This window comes from Calypte anna, chromosome 2 (genome assembly GCF_003957555.1).
Source record: "Calypte anna isolate BGI_N300 chromosome 2, bCalAnn1_v1.p, whole genome shotgun sequence".
Classification (NCBI taxonomy): Eukaryota; Metazoa; Chordata; class Aves; order Apodiformes; family Trochilidae; genus Calypte; species Calypte anna.
This window is the reverse complement of record NC_044245.1, coordinates 147,911,876-147,931,982: the sequence shown is the minus strand read 5'-3', so window position 1 is coordinate 147,931,982 and position 20,107 is coordinate 147,911,876.

Below are 20,107 nucleotides of genomic sequence, written 5' to 3'. Positions count from 1 at the left end.
CCCGTGGCTTCCCTTTCTTCAGAGGAGTGGAAACTGAGAGATATTAATCTCTAATTAAACTGCAGGCCTGCAGGTGAGATGGGAAAATGAGCACACACACAATAAATGGCAACTTTTTTTAAGGGATAGAGGTGTATTCCTTGAGTTCTGTTTTCATGGAAGAACATTGAAACCCATGTGACAAGCCTCCTGCTGCTCCATGTGTCATCTCCTAATAGGATGCAAAGCACCTGCCTGGCAAGATCAGGATTATTTGAGCTGAGCTCATGCATCTCATGGCTTTTTCTAATGAATCCCTCTTTAGCATACATTTATGTCAGTTGACAAAGTGAAAGAAGCAATTTCCTTAAATATTGAGCATTCATACATAAATTGCAGCCTAGTGGAATCTTCCCCTATCCAAATGGAACCCTTTATCTATTTCTGTTATATAAGAGAAGCAAATAATTTCTTATCGGTCGACTTTGAAACACAGGCAAAGTGTTCACTTGGAGTGTTATGAAGTGTCAGCTTTTCTACAGCATTTACTTTTCACGCTCTTAATTTCTCATTTCATTATCTCCCCTTATTCTCTTGCCATGTCAGTGTTTTGATTCGATGGCTTCCATGTGACAAGAGCTCTTGCTGGGTGAGCAATACAAACGCAGCTTTAAAAAGTGGCACAACTTGCTATGAAGGCAGTTCCTTTCCTCAGGAATTTCTTAAAGCTGCAATGAGATGAGGCATACAAGAGAAACTTTGATATTCACAGCAGGCTAAGCCCTCCTGCAGTCCTTGCCGTGGTTTGCTCTGCAAAAATTTGGTTTTCTTCCTGATTTGCAGAGGTTTGAGCTGTTATTGCCTTGATAAAGGAGAAGTGGTACCTCACACTTTTATCTCCCAACATTCCCACTTCAGTCAGTGGGATGTTTGCCAAGTTTCAACCAGCAAATATTGTTGTTTCAATGCAAGAAGAAAGGGCTATACTATCTGCTTGGTTTTTCCTGGAATAGGTTCCTACTCCAAATAGAGAATGGAAAGTACATTTGGGCAGAGTCTGGTTTTGTCAGAGATGACCAAGTTGAGATCCCAGCCCTCAGAAGTAAACCAAGGGAGGCATCAAGCTTGGTAGTGGCCATAAAGAGACTCAAGACCATTTCTGATGCTATCAGGGTGAATATGGAAAAAAGGAGGCACCAACAGTCTTCAAAAGGTAGGACAGCTTCATACAGCATGGAGGAGACTGATACCTCTGTGTTAGAAGGCAGAGATGTATGAGTAAGAGGAGCTGGCCTGATCCCATGCCTATCATGATAACCAGAGATGGAAGAGGAAAGCCAGATTTCATGGTACAATAGCAAGAATCAAGGAATGCCTTACTACACAAGTATTTGCCTTTTTTTCCTGCTATGCAGCAAAGATATATCAGCACATATAGTTCTAACATCCCTTACTTTTGGCTTTATTCCTTCCTGCATCATATATTGGGTAGGAAATGCTGCAAACCTTGGTGCACTTGGTTGCACCACTGCATACGAGGGATGAGAAGGGACCATTCACATGGAGGGAGCAAAATGCTGGAAAGGGCTCAGTTTGTGGTGCAAGGGAAGTGCCTGACCAACCATATCCTGCAAGAACATGGGACCCCTCATCTACACTACAGCTCCCTTTTGCAGGAATTGGAACTCAAGCTTACATCTCTTCAGATGAAACTTTAATTGGCATAATGGGAAATTGCACCACGGGAACGAGCAGAATCATTTGTGAATATTCCAGCTGTATTTATGCTGTGAGCTGACTCATAGCTCTGAACAATTCAGCTTGAAGATTGCCTCTCTCATTTATCAGTCTAGAGGAGAAAAGACCAAATTCTGTACACAGATGAGAAGGCTGGAAGTTTTCCTCTTAGTCTGCAGAGCCATTCGCATTGACAAATGTTTGGAGCAATAACAAGATGGAGAAAGTACCAAAGCTCAGTGGTGAGTTTGAGAAAGATTTCATCTTTTCATGACTCCTTTAAAAATTCATCTCAGTGTTTGATTTGGCTCTGGGGTCTAAGTCAAAGGAGAAGGTTGCCAGAGAAGTTGCCTTGGACCCACAAGTGAAACACCTTAATTCTTGTCAAATAAATAATCTATTGTGTACCAAACTCATTTGTACCAAAAAAATTAAGCAGTATACTTACCAAATCTTGAACATCCAGCAGTTCTGGTATTTTTCCAGAGCTCTGGAATGGATTCTAGTGTCAGCAGCAACCCTGGCCTCAGCAAAGCTGAGGTTAGCCTCATGTAAGAGCACTTGGCACATTCAGACAAGGAATATCTAAGATGAATTTTGCAAATGTCCAATTGGATACTACTGTGTGCAAGCTGTCTCCTTGACCTATTCCCAAGCTGTTCATTGACTTATTCCTGAAAAACTGCTCTGATAAAGACTGTTCTAAGCATTCCTTCTCAGGGATGGTGTATTATCAACTTAAGTTTCTTCAGTTATACAGTTTTGAAAAATTGTTACACATTTCTGAGATGAATTAGTTCTTTGTTTGCAAACTTGTTCTTCAAGACTCTTTGTTATGGTGAAACTAGTGTCATATCCAGCCTTGAAAAGAAGTTGTTGTCTTTAGCATTGCAAAGAATCACAGAATCAAAGAATGGTTTGGGCTGGATGGGGCCTCAAAGATCATCCAGTTCCAAACCCCTCCATGGGCAGGGACACCTCCCACCAGACCAGGTTGCTCCAAGCCCCATCCAACCTAGCTTTGAGCAATTCCAGGGGCTGGGCATCCACAGCTTCTCTGGGCAACCTGTGCCAGTGTCTCAGAACCCTCACACTGAAGAGTTTCTTCCTAATATCCAACCTAAATCTCCTCTTTTCCAGTTTAGAGCCATTACCCCACATCCTATCACTACATACCCTTATAAAAATCCCTCTCCAGCTTTCTTTTCAGCCTCCTTCAAGAAGAAAAAGATGTAAATGGGAGAGTTTAATCCACATCTTCAGTGTAGTTCCCTGGAAGTTCACCACCTGGATTGGAAACAGAAGTAACTTTTATTTTTATTTTATTTATAATTAATCTGTTTTGATTTTTCCAAAACTGAAATTTATTTTAATTAAAACAGCATGCTTGCTAATTAAAGAAAACCCCAACACCCTGATTAGGTTAATCAACAGCTGTTCAATTCAAGTGGCATTTTGGAAATTAAGTTTTTAATTCTTCTGACTGAGTTCAGATACAAGCTCAGTTTTCTAAATCAACATATTCGGGAATGGACTGAATAGATCTATAAAGTTGGACTACTTATGGTTCTGGCTTTAATTCTTCAGAACTACCAGTTGAAGATATTGTGTGCACAGCTCAGTTCCTGGATGTAGAAGGAAAACTATCTGCTGCAAAACAGGAGTTTGTGGAACTTGTGGATGGGAAACGGGGATTAAAATCCCTTGTCTCATCCAGGGAATTTACCCTGTATGTTGATTGTGTCTTGTTTTTGCTTTAATTATAAGTAAATCAACTCTAAAACCAGCCATGAGGCTGAGGGATAGTGATGCAGGGAGAGGGGTGTTCAGTCTGAACATCTTGTCCTTAGGTCCCACATCTTCTTCTTCCTTCTGTCCAGGTTAATTTGTAACCATCCTTGTGATGTGTTTATTTGTTTTGTGAGAGAAGGAAGGTGAAATTCTCTTGAAAGTTGACTTCTGGAGATAAAATTCTTTGAGTGAGGGTGAATCAGTCCTCCAACGGAGCTGCCTGAATGTCAAAATAAAACTACCATGGCTTTAGGCAGAGATGCACCATATGGATTGGTGGCAGACAGGAGGCAGCCAGAAAATTCTGTAGCTGGGCAAGGTTTCCTAAATTACAAGCCAGCCTGGGGAATCCTTAAAGTGTGCTGAGAAGCTTCAATGAAACTTACTCATAGCCAGAAAGCCTTGCCTGTCAGTGAGGGAAGACGTTTAGGTAGGTTGTCAATTCAGTAACATTCAGACAGGAGAAGTGTTATGGGATCATGACCTTGGATCCCAACACCATGGAGTCCCACAGAGAAATCCAAAGTAGCAGCAAGAGAAGGAGATAGGATAACCTCACTTTACCTTTTATTGTTTTTTAGGTTTCTCTGTTTGTTTCTAATTCTGCTATCATGTTCCTGAAACATTTTTCATTAAAGACAGATTTCTTATTTTCTTCATATTTGTCTACTGTCAGAAGCAATCTCAGGTGAATCTGACAAGCTCAAGGCCCTTCATTTCCCCAGAAACTAGAAGAAAAAAAAGCATCAACTGAACCACAAAAAATCAACCAGCAAAACAAACCCTCACAAGAGACCTCCTTCAAACCTTTCTAGTAGGAAATGTTGGAGACCAAAAAAAAAAAAACCAAAAAACACCAAAACAAAAAAACAAAACAAAACAAACAAAAAACACAAACAAAAAAACAAAACAAAACAAACAAACAACAAACAAAAAAACAACCAAACAAACAAAAAAACCAAAACAAACGAGGGAGAAATGTTCACTTCTGAGCATAAACCAACCCTCAAGTCTCCTTCATTTCCAAATAGCCTCATCTCCAGCCAAAGAATGATGTCTGGAGCATTAAAGTCAGGCAATAATTTTAGTGATTTTTGTTTAGAAAAAGGAAAATCAGGATGTTATTTGTGTTTATCAGGCAGAACCAGAACCACAGTACCATCGCTCTGACAGCCAGAGTAGCAATGTCCAGGGATCAATACTGCCCTTTATTTGAAACACAATTCCAGTTTTAAGCTTTGAAGTGTGACCAATATTGGCTGTCAAGGATAACAGCAAAGATGTCACTGTACTCTCCATTCCCAGATGCACTGGGAATGGGAAAGTGAAGTAGGAAAAGGGATAGGATTTTACTCTGAAAATGTTAAGAAAATGATGCCAATGACTTCTTTCAATATGAGTTTTGAATAAAAGAGCACATTTCACATCTGGGAACATGGGGAACTGTGTAACAGAGTTTGGGCAATTCCAGCTGATTTAAAAAAAAACAAACAGTGGCATAAAACCACCATCTACAGTAGCAATATTGAACCACTCAAGAGGTGAAGAGGGAAAGGAAGTCAGTGAGATTTCAGGAATGTGGGGTAAGGGAAGGGTCTTTATTTCTGCATCCTCTCCTATACTCAATGCACATCTTGTCTCCACTGTTATCCTGTAGGGGATTGTCCCTGACATATGATAACTGAGGTTCCAGAGTTAGGGATGCTGGTTCCCCTGGGAGACATTCAACCATATCCCAACAAAGTCTCTTTGCCAGGAAATTCAGTCATCTTCCAGTACCCATGGGTCCCTCACCCTGTTGAGGAAGGAGAGTCAGAAGGAGGATGAGGAGACTGTCAGAAGATGAACCATTTTTTGGAAAAGAAGAGATGCTGGGGGAAAACAAGAGATGTTGGGGGTGATGCTCAGTACTTCAAACAAAAACAGGATTGAACCTTGCGAATTGGCACAGAGGGGGGTGCAAATCCTGAGGCTGTGATAGTGTTGGCACCTTGGTGAAGATTCATTTTACTAAGTGTTGTTTTACATGGTGGAGATAGCTGAGCAAACCACACCAAGCTGCTTGTATGGTCACAGTAATACAAGTCAGTAGCCTCACTGAAGTTAAGAGAGTGATTTTCCTTCATCTGAAGATAAAAGAGTGATTTTCCTTCATTTAAAGTGCTGGTGGGATTCATTGTGTGTGTGCTGTCACCATTGCATGGATCTTCTCCTGTTATAATTGTAATCAGCTCACTTCCTAGACTACAGAATCCTAAACTTCTGTATTGGGATTTGTGGGATAGTTGACTTTCTTCATAGTAGCTGGTATGAGGTTAAGTTTTGGATGTGTGCTGGAAATAGTGTTGAAAAACAGGGGTGTTTTAGCTATTGCTGAGCAGTGCTTATATGGCATCAAGGCCAGCAAGTGGGCTGGGGTACAAAAGAAGTTGGAGAAGCCACAGCTGGGGCAGCCAACCCCAATCTACCAAAGATTTGGTACCATCTGATACCATATGATGTCATTCTGAGCAATAAAACCAGGGGAATAAGAAAAAAGGGTGATAAGTTTGGAGTGATGGTGTTTGACTTCCCAAGTAACCATGTGTAAGATACCATGAATATCCTGCAGGTGGCTGGATACCTGCCTGCAGATGGAAAGCAGTAAATGACTTTCTTGTTTTGCTTTCTCATGTGCACATATTTTTCTTTAACTGTTAAATTGTCTTTATCTTCACCACTGGTTTTCACCCTTTTGATTCTTTCCCCAACCAAGTAAGAGAGGAGAGGGAGCGGTTGTGTGGTGCTGGCTGGGGTTAAACCTTACCTGCAGACAGGTAAAGTTAGGAAAATGTACCCTGGCCTTCTTCACTGTAGTTTAATTTGGTTTGTTCCTGCATATATTCTCATCCCAATAATCCCATGATAGTTGGTGTTGCATACCTTCATCTGAAAGCAGCCATTCTGTCACTCAGCAACACATTATAATGAAAGTAGCTAACACTCTAGTTCATGATTTATTTTTACAAGTTTTATATTAATTTTCAGTGGTAACTTTCTTGTCATTTGTATAATTACTATCCCATCTTCATCTCTAAGAAGAACCCTGGAGATCTACCAGAAGAGTACAAGAAAAGGAGAAAACAGAAGCTCCACAAGCAAATATGTCCTTGACATAGCTCACAACAGACTGCAGAACATCTCCCTGTTTTGCAGTTGGAAAAAATCATTTTCAGGTAGAAAAAAAAAAAAAAAAGGCCAAAATAAAGCAACAAACTAATAACAGGCACCAAATCCTGATGGTTTTGAACACCACATCATGATCTAACCTCTAAGTGTCACCAACAAAAGACATTACTAATGCTGGTGGTCTGAAATTCTGCACTGATGACATTGATTCATTTAAAAAGTGCCACTAAACCTGTTTAGCAGATTTTTAAAAAAATTTCCCCTTCTTAAAATATTCCCTGTCCAGATATAATATTGAACAAAGAAGCAGCTTCCTGGTGTGTCCTAAGGACAACTTGACTACATGTGACCTTCTGAGTATAACTCCAAGAGTCTTGAGCTCCTTAAAATGTGTTGGCCAGAAGAATTTCTCAGTGGTATGAGGATCCCTGATTAAACACTTTCTATTACCTGAAGTTTCCAGTCCAAGTCTTCAAGCAGACATGAGTTACCAGAGCTCAGACTATCCAGGAGAAACTAAATGGTGAAACTATGTAAGTGAAGCAAACCAGCAGAAAAACATTCAGAAATTAGTTTCCAGATGCTAACAGGGTACCAGATATATCAGATAAGTATTTTTTTTGGGAGAGAGGGACAGTTTGCTGTCCTCTATTTTTGTATATTTCCTTTTCTTTTTCCTGTTTTTCTTTTCCCATTTTTTCAGCCATTTTCCAACTGGATCCAAAGAGTCAAATCTTGTTTAACTGTTGTTCTTTAATCCTATTACTTACCTGTGCTGAGTGAAAAGTCCTTATGTGATGTATTAACCCTTGATTTTTGTCCTGGGTGTCTTTGCTGTTACATCCTGGTCCACTTCTTACCCTCTTATGTCAGATTTTTGTCAATGTTTTGTTATGATGTGGCTTTTTCTGGGAAAACAAAACCATCTCTGCCCTGGTTTTGTTTTCTGCATTGCAAGGAGTGCAAAACGTGGGATATTTCAGTTCACTGACTGATCTACCAACAAATATACAAATTTCAGTTCAAATTTACCAGAGATGAACAAATCTATACCCCTATGGCTACTGATCCTCATAATCAGGGTGAAGTCAAGGCCAGATCAACGTAAAGAAAAGATCAACAGGAAACCCAGAAAGCCAACCATATCCTGGTCTGCATCCAAAGCAGCATGGCCAGCAGGTCAAGGGAGGTGATTTTTCCCTTCTGGTCCATTCTGGTGAGACCCCCCTGCATTACAGGGTCCAGTTCTGGAGCCCTCAACATAAGCAAGACATGGACCTATTGGAATGAGTCCAGTGGGGACCTACAAAGATGGGCAGAGGGATGGAGCATCTCTCCTAAGAAGACAGGCTGAAAATTTTGGGTTGTTCAGCCTGGAGAAGAGAAGGCTCCAGGGAGACATTAGAACACATTCCAGTGCCTGAAGGTGATACAGGAAAGCTGGGGAGGGACTTGTGACACAGAACTGGAGTGATAGGACAAAGAGTAAGGGGTTTGGTGAGATGTTGGCACAGATTGCCCAGAGAAGTTGTGGATACTCCATCCCTGGAAGTGTTCAAGGCCAGGTTGGATGGAATTTAGAGCAACCTGGTCGAGTGGGAAGTGTCCCTGCCCATGCATTTATGGTCTCTTCCAACACAAACCATTCCATTATTCTACAATTCTAAATTAACTAGAAACCAAAGCAAGATCCTGCCAGCCTCCTGAGATTCACAGTGTTGAAGGGGTGTGTTGAGGAAGAAACAGTTCATTTCTCATTGCAAAAACAGAGGTAATTTTTCTTTGCTGAAATGCAGTGCACACCTTGACTATTCAGGAATGGAGGAAACCCTAGAAGACAGATGGGGAGCAGTAGACTTGGGATCTCCTCCTAGTGTGCTAATGCTTGAATAACCCAACTATGGGAATATCTCATCCCCTCTCTGTGTCTTTGTCTCCATTCTCCATGTCTGGAAAGTAGAAGCTCTTCTTTAATGTTTGATGTGTCTGTAATGACAGATTCCTATCCTGGTCAGGTGTCTTTTCAATATAAATAAGAAGAACAATTTTGATTTGTCTGCAGTCTTATTCTTCATTTGACTTGAATATATACCAGCCACAGAGCTGTCTCTTTGTCAGTCCTTTAGTTCCTTCTTACTGTGTTAAAATGCAATATTAATGCTCATTTAAGGGCCTGAGCTTCTACAGGGGACTGCAGAAGATAGATTACCATGAGGAACTGTAGTCATTTACTAGACAAGGTTTTAAAGTAAGAGAATAAAAACCTTGTGGGGTTTTTTTGTGCTCACTGTGCAGAAAAGCAAATGAATTAGATCAACGGGAATGAGCATCATCCAGCAACTCTCATTTCTTACTCTTCTCCCATCTACCTGCACTATAATTATACAAAAAAAAACCCAAAAAACCAACAAAACGAACAACTAAAAATGCATTGATAAGGTCACTAAATCAAGTACATTTGGAAATGCTACAATGAATCTTAACTCTTGGCAAACTGTTAATCCAATGTGGCACCATAATTTAGCTCCCATGTGCATTCATGTTATCATTAATTTAGTTTTTATTCATAGAAATACTTTTTTTTACTTTCACCTTTTAGAAACTCCTCCAGGAAACACCATAGTCATTTGATGATGGGTGAAAAAAATGAAATTTAGAATTATATTTTTGTCATAACAGGATCTAAAGCTCTGCAAGCCCTTGTGAGTGCAAAACATGATGCCTTATTCCCCAGGCCTGCAGACAGCCCTTCCTCTTGAACCGTAATTAAAGCTCCTAATCTTGCTAATCTTGAATATCCAACCTGCTCCAGAGGTATTAATCCAAAGAAAAACTTGCTCAGCTTTTAACTGGAAGATATCCAGGACAGCCAGCTGATAACTTTGGTCAAATCTCCAAGGACTTGTTCTTTGATCAAATTCAGGTTGGTTGCTGCTTTTTTTCTCAGGGTTGGTAAAGCTCTTTCCTAATGCTCACTGAAAGCAAAATTAATAGAAAAGTTCTCAGGATTTTTCAGAAATGCTGAAGCAACTGAAATATTCAACTAATTTCATTCCTGAAAATGGTCAAATCCACTTGAGCGAAATTTTCTAAAAATAAAAACAAATAAGATATGATCTGCCAAGGCAGATACTAGGGGGGAAGATGTTAATCTCAGAAAGAGTAAAAGGTTCTTGTAGATAATTGAGTTTCAGCATTTGTAATGGAAAATCTTTGCCAGCTTTTCCTCCTGATACCAATGCTCTGTTGTCATGCTCACATTGGGGGCAGGTCAAGTAATTGAAACAACGAGGAAAGGCTTGATGGATGGAAATTCTACTCTAACTTTCCTCACTCACCAGCAGCTACTTGTTAAATCCCTAGAGTGATGTTATGAAGTCCTGGAGAAAAAAAAAAAAAAAGGGGGGGGAGAGATTAAAAATGTACTTAGAAACTTAGTCCTAGTAGCATTTATGTCTGTCACAGATTATCACAGATTATTATTATCACAGAATCACAGATTATTATTATCACAGTACTATTCTTATTACAATGTTATTATTCTCATAATACTGAATGAGATTAAAGGCAGTCATCTTTCTGTGTCTTTATTTCTAAAATTCCAGGAGACGAGATGAGCAAATCCAGAAGAGGATAAAAAGGAACATAAGACACATTTCTAGTGAAGAGTGAAGACTTAACAGGCAGAAATGGGCTCAATGTACCCTGGTGCTTAACCTCTAACATTAGATCCTTATTATCTGTCATGCTACTCCAAAGCTATTTGTCTTCTCCAAAATGATCAATCCTCAACCAGAACCAGGCATAAGGAGCATGGAATTAGGTGGAGAAAGAGAGTCTGTCTTACCTTCTCATATAAATACAATTAGAGGTTTCAGCAGAGCTTGTCAATGACTGTGGAATGGTCTCCAGCAAGACATAAGGATCCTCATGTGTCTTACTGACTTCTTGTCCTGGTTTGGGCCAGGATAAAGGTGATTTTCTGTCTTGGACTTTTGCTTTCAGCTGAGTCTCTTGGAAGGAGCTGCACTTGCTGAAATGAACAGCAAGTTTCTCAGGCAGTGTCTGCTGCTGGGACTGATCCCACTCCATGTTTAGAGTTCCAGCTGGAGAATGGGGTGCAGAACCAAGGCCACTGCTCAGCTCTGAGGAACATTTTGCCCTCTGGAAGGAGAAAAGGAGTCAAGAGGTCCCACCTGCAGCCCTCCTTTGGGGAGGAACAGACAAGAGAAATGGCCAGAATTGACCAAACAGAGGATTCCATCCCATACACCTCATACTCAGTATAAATTTGAGGATCACAAGGGTCAAAGCCCTTCCTGCTTCCCTTTCTTCCCCTGTCCCTGGTTGCTTCAGCATCCTGGGAGGATTCCATCCCTTCCTCTGCCTGTGCTCCTGATCCATGCCAGCCTGAATCTGTGTGTTCCTGCCTCCAGCTCCCCACTGCTGCTGACCCCAGGAGTCCAGCCTGGACTTTCCCAGGGCTGCCCTGCAGCCTCGGTGGGGATGGGAGAGTTATTGGGGGAAAGGAGGGAGGAACCTGGGATCAATTTTCCTGGATATTTGTATAGATTTAGTCATTTTTCCTATTTATCATTCCTGTTTCGTTAAAGCTGTATAGTTTAGTTTCCAACCCATCAGTCTCTCTCCCTTATTTTCTCTCCTTTCTTTATCAGGGAGGGGCATTAATAGAGAGCATCTGGGATTTGGTTTAATTGCCAAGACAGTGTTAAACCCTGACACTTCTCCAACTACAGACCTGATTCTACATAAACAGAGAAGAAAATCAGTCCAGGACAAAAGGAAATGTGCTGCCTATATACTACTTCTTGGGAAAGGACGGTAGAGAGAAGGAAACTAATCCTATAGATGCTGTTCCAGCTAACCATATAGCTTATACAGTGCTAGGGGTTATTCTGCAACAAAACTGAGGGAGGGGTCCCTTGAGGGCTCTGCAGAGAGACCTCAGCACATTTGAGAGATGGGCAATCACCAACCACATGAACATAACAAGGTCAAGTGCCTAATTCTGCACGAAGGATGAGCCAAACCTGATGTCAAGTACAGACTAGGGAATGAGAGCAGCACAGTGGAGAGGGACCTGGGGGTCCTGGTTGATGGCAAACTGAATGTGAGCCAGCAGTGTCCCCTGGCAGCCAGCCAGACCATCCGTGTCCTGGGCTGCATCAAGCACAGTGTCACCAGAAGTGATTGTCCCACTCTACTCTGAACTGGAATGGCCTCACTTTGAGTACCCTCTGCAGTTTTGGGCACCACAGCATAGAAAAGACATCAAGTTATTGGAGAGTGTCCAAAGGAGAGCAACAAGGATGGTAAAAGGTCTGGAGTGGATGACCTGTGAGATGCAGCTGAGGTCACTTGGATTGTTCAGTTTGGAGGAAGCTGAGGGGGGGCCTCATTCCAGTATTGGGTTTCCTCATGAGGGGAAGAGAAGAGGCTGGTCCTGATTTCTTCACTCATGTGAGCAAAGACAGGACATGGGGAAATGGCAGGAAGCTGAATCTGAGGGGTGGGTAGGTTAGATATCAGGAAAAGTTTTTCCACCCAGAGGGCAGTTCAACAGCGGAACGAGGTCCCCAGGGAAGTGGCCACAGCACCAACCCTGCCTGAGTCAAGAAGTGTTTGGATGATGCTCTCAGGAACATGTTGGGATCCTTGGGGTGCCCTGCACAAGGAGAGGAGCTGGACTTGATGATCCTGATGGGTCCCTTCTTTCTCTGCATATTCTATGACTCTATGATATTGTATCAGTGAGAACATGAAAAGAGCACAGTGGATTTCCAAGGGGTTTAATCTCAAGAATCAAACCCTTTACTAATTTCAGTCTTCTGCTATTTTGTTGATACAAACAGTGCAAGTCGAGTTGCACTGGCATTTCTATTTGTCTCATTCCCAGCTGCTGGTGAGTTTTGTGATGGCTGTTGACAAAATACAGAGGAACTCTAAAATTATGAGCCAAGCTGTGCTCACTCTCAATTGGTCTGAATGTCCACAGGAGTGAGATTATAGAAACTAACTTTCCTTAAACCTGAACTCCTCATAACTTCCTCCACCCCCTTGAAAGGCAAAATTATAACCAGTAGTTTTATCAAAGTTACTAAATCAAAGCCACTATTTCAAGTTCATTTATTCTTCATGGTACAAAGACAAAGCTGAGGGATGGTGCATTTTTTCCCCTGGCTTCTTTTATCTCTTGCTTGATGCCAAGTTCTCCAGTGCAAATAAACTGCGACTGCATGGAGAAAGTCAGAGAAAAAGTGTTGCTGAGTTGATGGATATTTACTTTGACTTTGTGTCTGGAGGCAGAACACAGAGCAGGAAATATCTAAACAACCTAAAAAGGAACACACAGTTGTCATCTCTCCAACCACTGGCCCAGGTGATCTCATTAACCAGAGCACACTTCATCAGTGGAAATTGTTGCCATAATGTTTTTATCAAAATAAATGCACCACTGGGCCTGCAAACACAATCACAGCCAAATATTCCAAACCAGCTTGAATATGTTAGGGCAGAACTGAAAGAATTTTACCTTTCTCTGCATTATTAGTATTTTTTCATCAGCTAATGCATTTTTCCTTCTGTGCTCAAACAGGCAAGTCTCAGTAGGAAGCATAGACTTGGTGCAGCCCCTTAGCATATGGAAAGCTACACAGACAGCAGGGAAGTTTCTTAAAGATACAGATTACTTGTAGTTGACTGTTCTTCAAAGAGGGATACATCTGACCACCATCAACTCCAACAAAAGAGTCTGTATAGAAGCAGAGCACCCTGGGCTTCTCCTGCACTCAATAAAGTGCAAGTGAGGTGCAGTAGTAATCATCATGGAGCCTACACCTGGTTGGGGGAAGTGCCACAACTCTCAGATCATAGAATTATTTCAGTCAGGAAAGACTTCTCAGATCATCAAACCCCACAGTTGACCCAGCACTGCCAAGTCCACCATTAAACCATGTCCATATCTACACAGCTTTTAAAAGCCAGCCCAATTCTCATATTCCCTTCCAGAAAACTATAGTCATAACTTCCACAAGATGAAGATGATTTTACTCAGATTAAGTTAGGATGATTTAGACAAGATGAAGGCAACCATACAAGAGCAGTTCAGGATACAGGGCAAAATAGTCCTCTGCCTTTCCTTCTACCTCTAAGCCAGTTCTGTTTGTTTTTCTTTCAGATAATTAAGTTTTAAAGAAGTATGGAAATGGGAAAGGTTTATCTGTTTCTTACATTTTTTTTCTGGAAAAAAATGCTCAAAAAAATTTGTGTGGGTGGGCTCACACACAGTTGACCCACATTGGTCAATTCCTTAGTTATTTGGTCACCAGCTGAAATAAAAACCTCTCCTGCTCTATCTTGAAGTCTTGAAAAGTGACAGGAGCTGACATTTTCTTGAAAGACTGTTCTTTACCACCAAGATTCCAAATGGTGTTCTCTTATTTTCAGTAAAAGATGAAACCCAATCTTGATTCCTCCACCTTTTGATATGAGAATTCTGCATTTCTGAGCAGCATCTGGGATTGCAGAAATTGAGAGGGAGTTCATGTTGCTTCTGTGAAATGTCCTTGCACACTCACTTTCACAGCAAACCCTGACCCTGGTACAAGTTTGGTCTTCTCCAGGTGGGATCAGAGCTTAAATTCTTCATTCTGCACCTTGAGAAATGGCTGGCTGTAAAGAGAAGTAACTTACAGTGTCCTAAAATCTGGACCAAAGGATCTTGGGGCACAATTGGTAACTAACAGCAGGAAGTCTCCTGCTTGGATGTCTCCCTGACACCAGTTGGTTCTGGCTGCATCATATGAAGATGTTGAGTTGTTCAGCAGTGACTGAACAAGCAGAAACTTGTCATGCTCCCATCTTTCTACACCAACATAAATTTAATATAATTGTATTACTACTGAGTTCAGGCTCTCTGTGTTCTCCCACTATTTTTACGTGTTGAAATCTTCCTAAGAGGCAAGGCAATTTTTTTTTCAATTGGCATATACCACTGATGCAAGGGGTGATGAGACATCCTGTCCTTCCATGCCTACAAAACCCAGATTTATGTGAGGGCTTATGCCCACCAACTTCCAACATCAGCTTGAGCACAAGCTTGTAAGAGATTTTCCTTTTAATGCTCACAGGCCTTGTTTGCATCCCTCCACTCCAAAGTCCCTCTTAGTGTTGCAGTTATTGCCTGTCTGTTATTCCCTGACTACAGGGAATTGTTTCCTCCTTCTACAAATCCCCATCTTGTGGAATTTTTGTATTCACAGAAATGTCCACTGAGAGGATGTCAGTGCTCCCATTAGCACTTCAGACAGGCAACTACTTCTTGTGATGCCACCTAAGATAAAAAGCATTTTTTCTTTTTAATTTAGAGCCTTGTGTTTAGCTTGCCATTCTGCCTTTTTCATGCCTGTATTTGCTTTTTTGGCCAACGTTTCATGAAACCTGGCACAGAGACAGATGGATTTTTTTTTTCTGTCTGCAACACTTATTATTCAGCACCTGAAAGCAAAATCTTCAATTTAAGAGCATGGGACAGGGAGAAAAAACAGTGTTCATTTTGGTTTAGTTCTCACCTCTTAGAAATCCCTGCCCTGTTGCCTCCAGTACTCTCAGCCCCAAAGGTTCTCTATTTGTCATCACTCAAATGTTACTTTTATTAGACCATGCTGCACATGGAATTCCTCTCAAATAATCCATTTGTTACTTGTGTATGATTAGTCTTTCCCTCCAGATCCTTACATAAGATGTAACAGGGAAATATCAGTTTATTCTGGGTGGTAGGGTAAGTAATCCTCAAAGTCCTCAAGGAACAGGGGTGGCATGGAATGACCATTTCATTATACAAATGGAGAAATGAGACCTTCAGGTTCCATTGCCCATCTGCCAGTGAATTTAGTTCCAGATAGATCCAAATGGGAGTAGAACCAACATTTCCTGAGGATAAGCCCTGTGCTAATCCACAAGAACAGGTTTTTTTTTCCATTTCAATGTTTTAATGTGAAAAAAAAGGGACATGATGACTCTGTGGTAGACAAAAGAAAACAATCCCAATCACATGCACAACATGAGGGAATCTTGGGCTTGGAAGACTTTGAAGCTAAATTAAAATGGTTTTGGATACTTAAGAAGCAGTTGTCAGGAAATAGAGCTTGAATTTCTGCAGGAGAAACAGAAAATAAGGCCTCCTTTAACAGGGATGTGGACATCTAGAAGAGAGTCCTCTCTCCACATTTAATATGATCATAGAACTGTGTTTCTAGAAGAATCTTTTTTTTCCCCACTTTTTATTTTTTTTAAGGAAAAGAGAAATGTGATTGGAATACCTTAACTCTTCCCTACCATATATGCCAATGTACTGCAAAGCTCTTCATTCTCCAGTTTTACAGAGACTAAAATCAGAAGGAACCTTTGATCACTCACACAAGGATATTGCTTTTACATGCTGGCAAGGAATCAAGAGGCTGCCCTGATTGACATGAAGGAAAAAAACTACTTCCCAGCATGAATTATTAGGCAGATGTCTTGGCATCTAAAGCAAGAATGGTCCTTCATAGAGTTTTAGGCTGCCTCTCCTCCTCCTTCTGCCTCCTCTATTCCCCTGAAGTCATCATCATGGAGTGGTCCTCTCCCAGTTGAGTCCTTTCCTTTGGTTCAGTCAACCCTCAGCCCTTCTGGAGATGAGACAGATCCACCCAAATAAAACATCTGAGGATGGAGCACACCATGCTCTACTGCTGACACAAGGCATGCTTCTGTCTTTAGAAGATCTGTATCCTGGAGTAGGTAGCATGAGAAGAACTTTCCTCCTAAATCAAGCCAGCAAGTAGGATTTCCACTTCAGGTCTGCATCAACATAGTCTGATACTGATATAATTTGATATAAGACTGATATAATTTGTCCCAGCACAAAACCCAATAGCATAACCTAAGGAGGAAGTTAGGATGCTCCAGCCTCACTCTGCTGAACTGGTCAACAGTCAACAGCTTTTCATGAGGCCTGACATCATCTGGCCTGATGCAGAAATAAGTCAGGTCCCCACTTTTTACCTTTTGCTCTAGTTAAGGACATAGGAATATATGAATATAAAACCTGTCCTACAAGGCTGGGTCTGCCTGGACCAATTATCTGCACCAAGAGGAGATATTGTTTAAGGAGGACACACAAACCTGGCCACTGCTTGCAGTCCTTTCCTCTTGTAGTCCACAGCTTCCATGGTTTTTGCACTAGGGATGGTAAAGAATATAACCTCTGTCTCTTCACTGTATTCCCAGATGTTCCCTTACTGACTTTGGTCATGATATTTTCATATTTTCAGTCTTCACAATTCCTGTGGCAGCAAAACTCCAAAAGTTCAATGCTACACTGTATTTTTATATAGATTAACTTTTAGTTTTTAATGTTTCAAATCAGTTTCCTATTATTTCAGGGAATTACCCTGGTCAGTGGATTAAACTGATCTCATCCAGCACCACTGCTTAATAACCTTGAGTACATCTTCCTCAGCTTTCTCCTCTCCAAACTGAAGACTCCCAAACATTATATTCTAACCCCATGAGGTAGCTGCTTTCCATCAGCAGTGTGAATTATACTTCTCTGAATCTTTTTTTAGTTCTGCTTTTTTTTCTTTTCCTTTCTTTTTTCCCTTTTTTTTCCTAACTTCATCTGGTTTGTGTTTCTGCGTGACAAAACCACGTTTTCCACAAAATTGCTCTGACTTGATTTGACAATACCAAAAGATAGGGAACATGCAGCTCCCCTGGCTTGTTTCTGGCAGTGACTAATAGCCTCCATTGTTAAAAACATGCCAGTTATTAGTGTTTGCCTGGCTGTCACTGCCTGCTGCTCCTTCTTGCAAGGTTTTTCCCTGCTAGGTTAAAGACCTCTTTACTACCCAGTATTTTCCCTTTGCAAAAGCATGTTGTACATTGCAATCAAAGCACTTCCAAGTCAGGGTTTTTTTACCTCTTTTTCTTTTATACAGTGAAAATATTGGATGCTTTAAATTATATTCAGACTGTAAATCCTGGCTGTGGGTCACCTGCTGAGCTCATATAGATGATCAGAGGGCTGGAGCACCTCTCCTAAGACAGAAGAAGAGAAGAGAAGAGAAGAGAAGAGAAGAGAAGAGAAGAGAAGAGAAGAGAAGAGAAGAGAAGAGAAGAGAAAGAGAAGAGAAGAGAAGAGAAGAGAAGAGAAGAGAGAGAAAGAGAAGAGAAGAGAAGAGAAGAGAAGAGAAGAGAAGAGAAGAGAAGAGAAGAGAAGAGAAGAGAAGAGAAGAGAAGAGAGAGAGAAGAGAAGAAGAGAAGAGAAGAGAAGAGAAGAGAAGAGAAGAAGAGAAGAGAAGAGAAGAGAAGGAGAAGAGAAGAGAAGAGAAGAGAAGAGAAGAGAAGAGAAGAGAAAGAGAAGAGAAGGAGAAGAAGAGAAAGAAGAGAAGAGAAGAGAAGAGAAGAGAAGAGAAGAGAAGGGAAGAAGAGGAGACCTTAGAGCACTTTCCTCAATGGGCTACAGGACAACTGAACAGGGACTTTTTATGAGGTCATGGAGCAGTATGGCAATTCATAATGGTTTTAAGATGAAAGAGGGGAGATTTAGGTTAGACATTTAAAAGAATTTCTTTCCTGTGAGGGTAGTGAGACACTGGCACAGATTGCCCAAGGAAGCTGTGGCTGACCCTTCCCTGGAAGTGTTCAAGGCCAGGTTGGATGGGACTTGGAGCAACCTGGTCTGGTGGGAGGTGTCCCTGCCCATGGCAGAAGGGTTGGAACTGAATGATATTTAAAGTCCCTTCCAACCCAAACCATTCTGTGATTCTACGTCTGACTGAGCCTTTAATAATCATAAATGTTAATCTCCAGAAAGGGATGCATACAAGAAGCTCTAGGCAACTTTGGAATTTTATTCTAAACAATCCAGTATCTTCCTAATCAGCTGTGTCTAAGAGGCAAGTAATTAAATTATAATGCTGGGAAGGTACTCCCTTGGGAGGCTCCTGAGAGAGTGGAAGCTGTTTTTCTACTTTATGGGTGAGCACTTTACAAACAGATGTTTAGGAGTGCTTTCCAGGCAGTCCTGGTTCATTTCTCATAGTTTATTCAGTGACACCCAAGAAAAGGGCAAGCCTCCCACAAGATGAAAGTGCAAAACACTCGTTCTTGAGATCCCACTTGTCAGGAGTATGAGCAGATGGATGAGGCACACAATAGAGACAATACTGCAATGTTTAGGTGTGTGACAGAACATTAAAATTGTACATGCTTATGTAGCTTTAGTTGTTCCTACATGATGATCAGAAACTGCAATGATGCAGTTTAGCAAGTTTGGGACTGAAATTCTAGTTGTCTTCCTTTTTTTCTTTTTTCTTTTTTTTTTTTTTTAATCCAGATTTTTCACCTTTTGCTTCTCTGTTAACTTGAGCATTGAAAGGGTATGCCCTGAACTGCTGCGGAGGTGCATCCCTTCTTGTCCCTCTCACTGTGTTGTACAGAAGCAAGATTGATGGCAAATTGCCAGTGCTGCTGAGCAGAGATGAAGGTTTAGTCACCATTTGTGTGCTTGCTTTTGTACAGGCCCACGCACTACTTGCATCACACAAGATGAAACTGCTCCTAATGGAAGCAAAAAACATGGAGAAAAATATCACACGGTGTAGCCAAGAAGAAAAATACTCAGTGGCACTCAGTGTAGGAGACATTTGTTCTTGCCTGCTTTGTAGTTTGTTTCATTTTGACTCCTTTTGTTGTTGCTGCTGTTGTTCAGTTTTCTGCAAGAGATTAAATTAAGAGAAATGGATTGGTGTGTATCTATAGTTATGTACAGGGAGGTTTGGCTACAGGAGCCACATATGTCACAAAACAAACCTTCCTTTTGTGGCTTTTACTGAAATAGTCCTTTCAAGTCCACTTCTGCTTCCCTTCAATCTGTTTTTTCTCGCAGCCTCTCCCAAGCCCTTCTTCAGGACATTCTTCAGCTTTTCCTTTCACTGGAGAAAGTAAAAAGTGTCAAGTGAAGATAGAATGGGTGTAAGGTATAATAAATAGTGTATAACCAGGCACTGTCTGCTCCACCTCATAGCTTCAAGAAATTTTATAATCAATGATTTCCACCTCAAAATAACCTTAAGAGTAGGGAACACTGTTGTCCTTGGAGAAATATCTCCCAGAGGACATACTCAAAGGGTTAAAACCACTGTTGGTGTGAACGAGCATTGCAGTGGGACCACAGTAGCTTTTATTTGCTGAGGTTCTGATTTAGAACTGAACTCAGGAAGCCAAACCCAGCCAACCAAAAATTGTTTCCTTGTAAGATAATGTCATAAAAAGAACTCACCATCCTTGTTATGAGTGCTGGATTGACACTTTTTATCTGAAATGCCTTCCAAGGATAGCAGCCAGATCTATCCTCATGGTGTTGTTT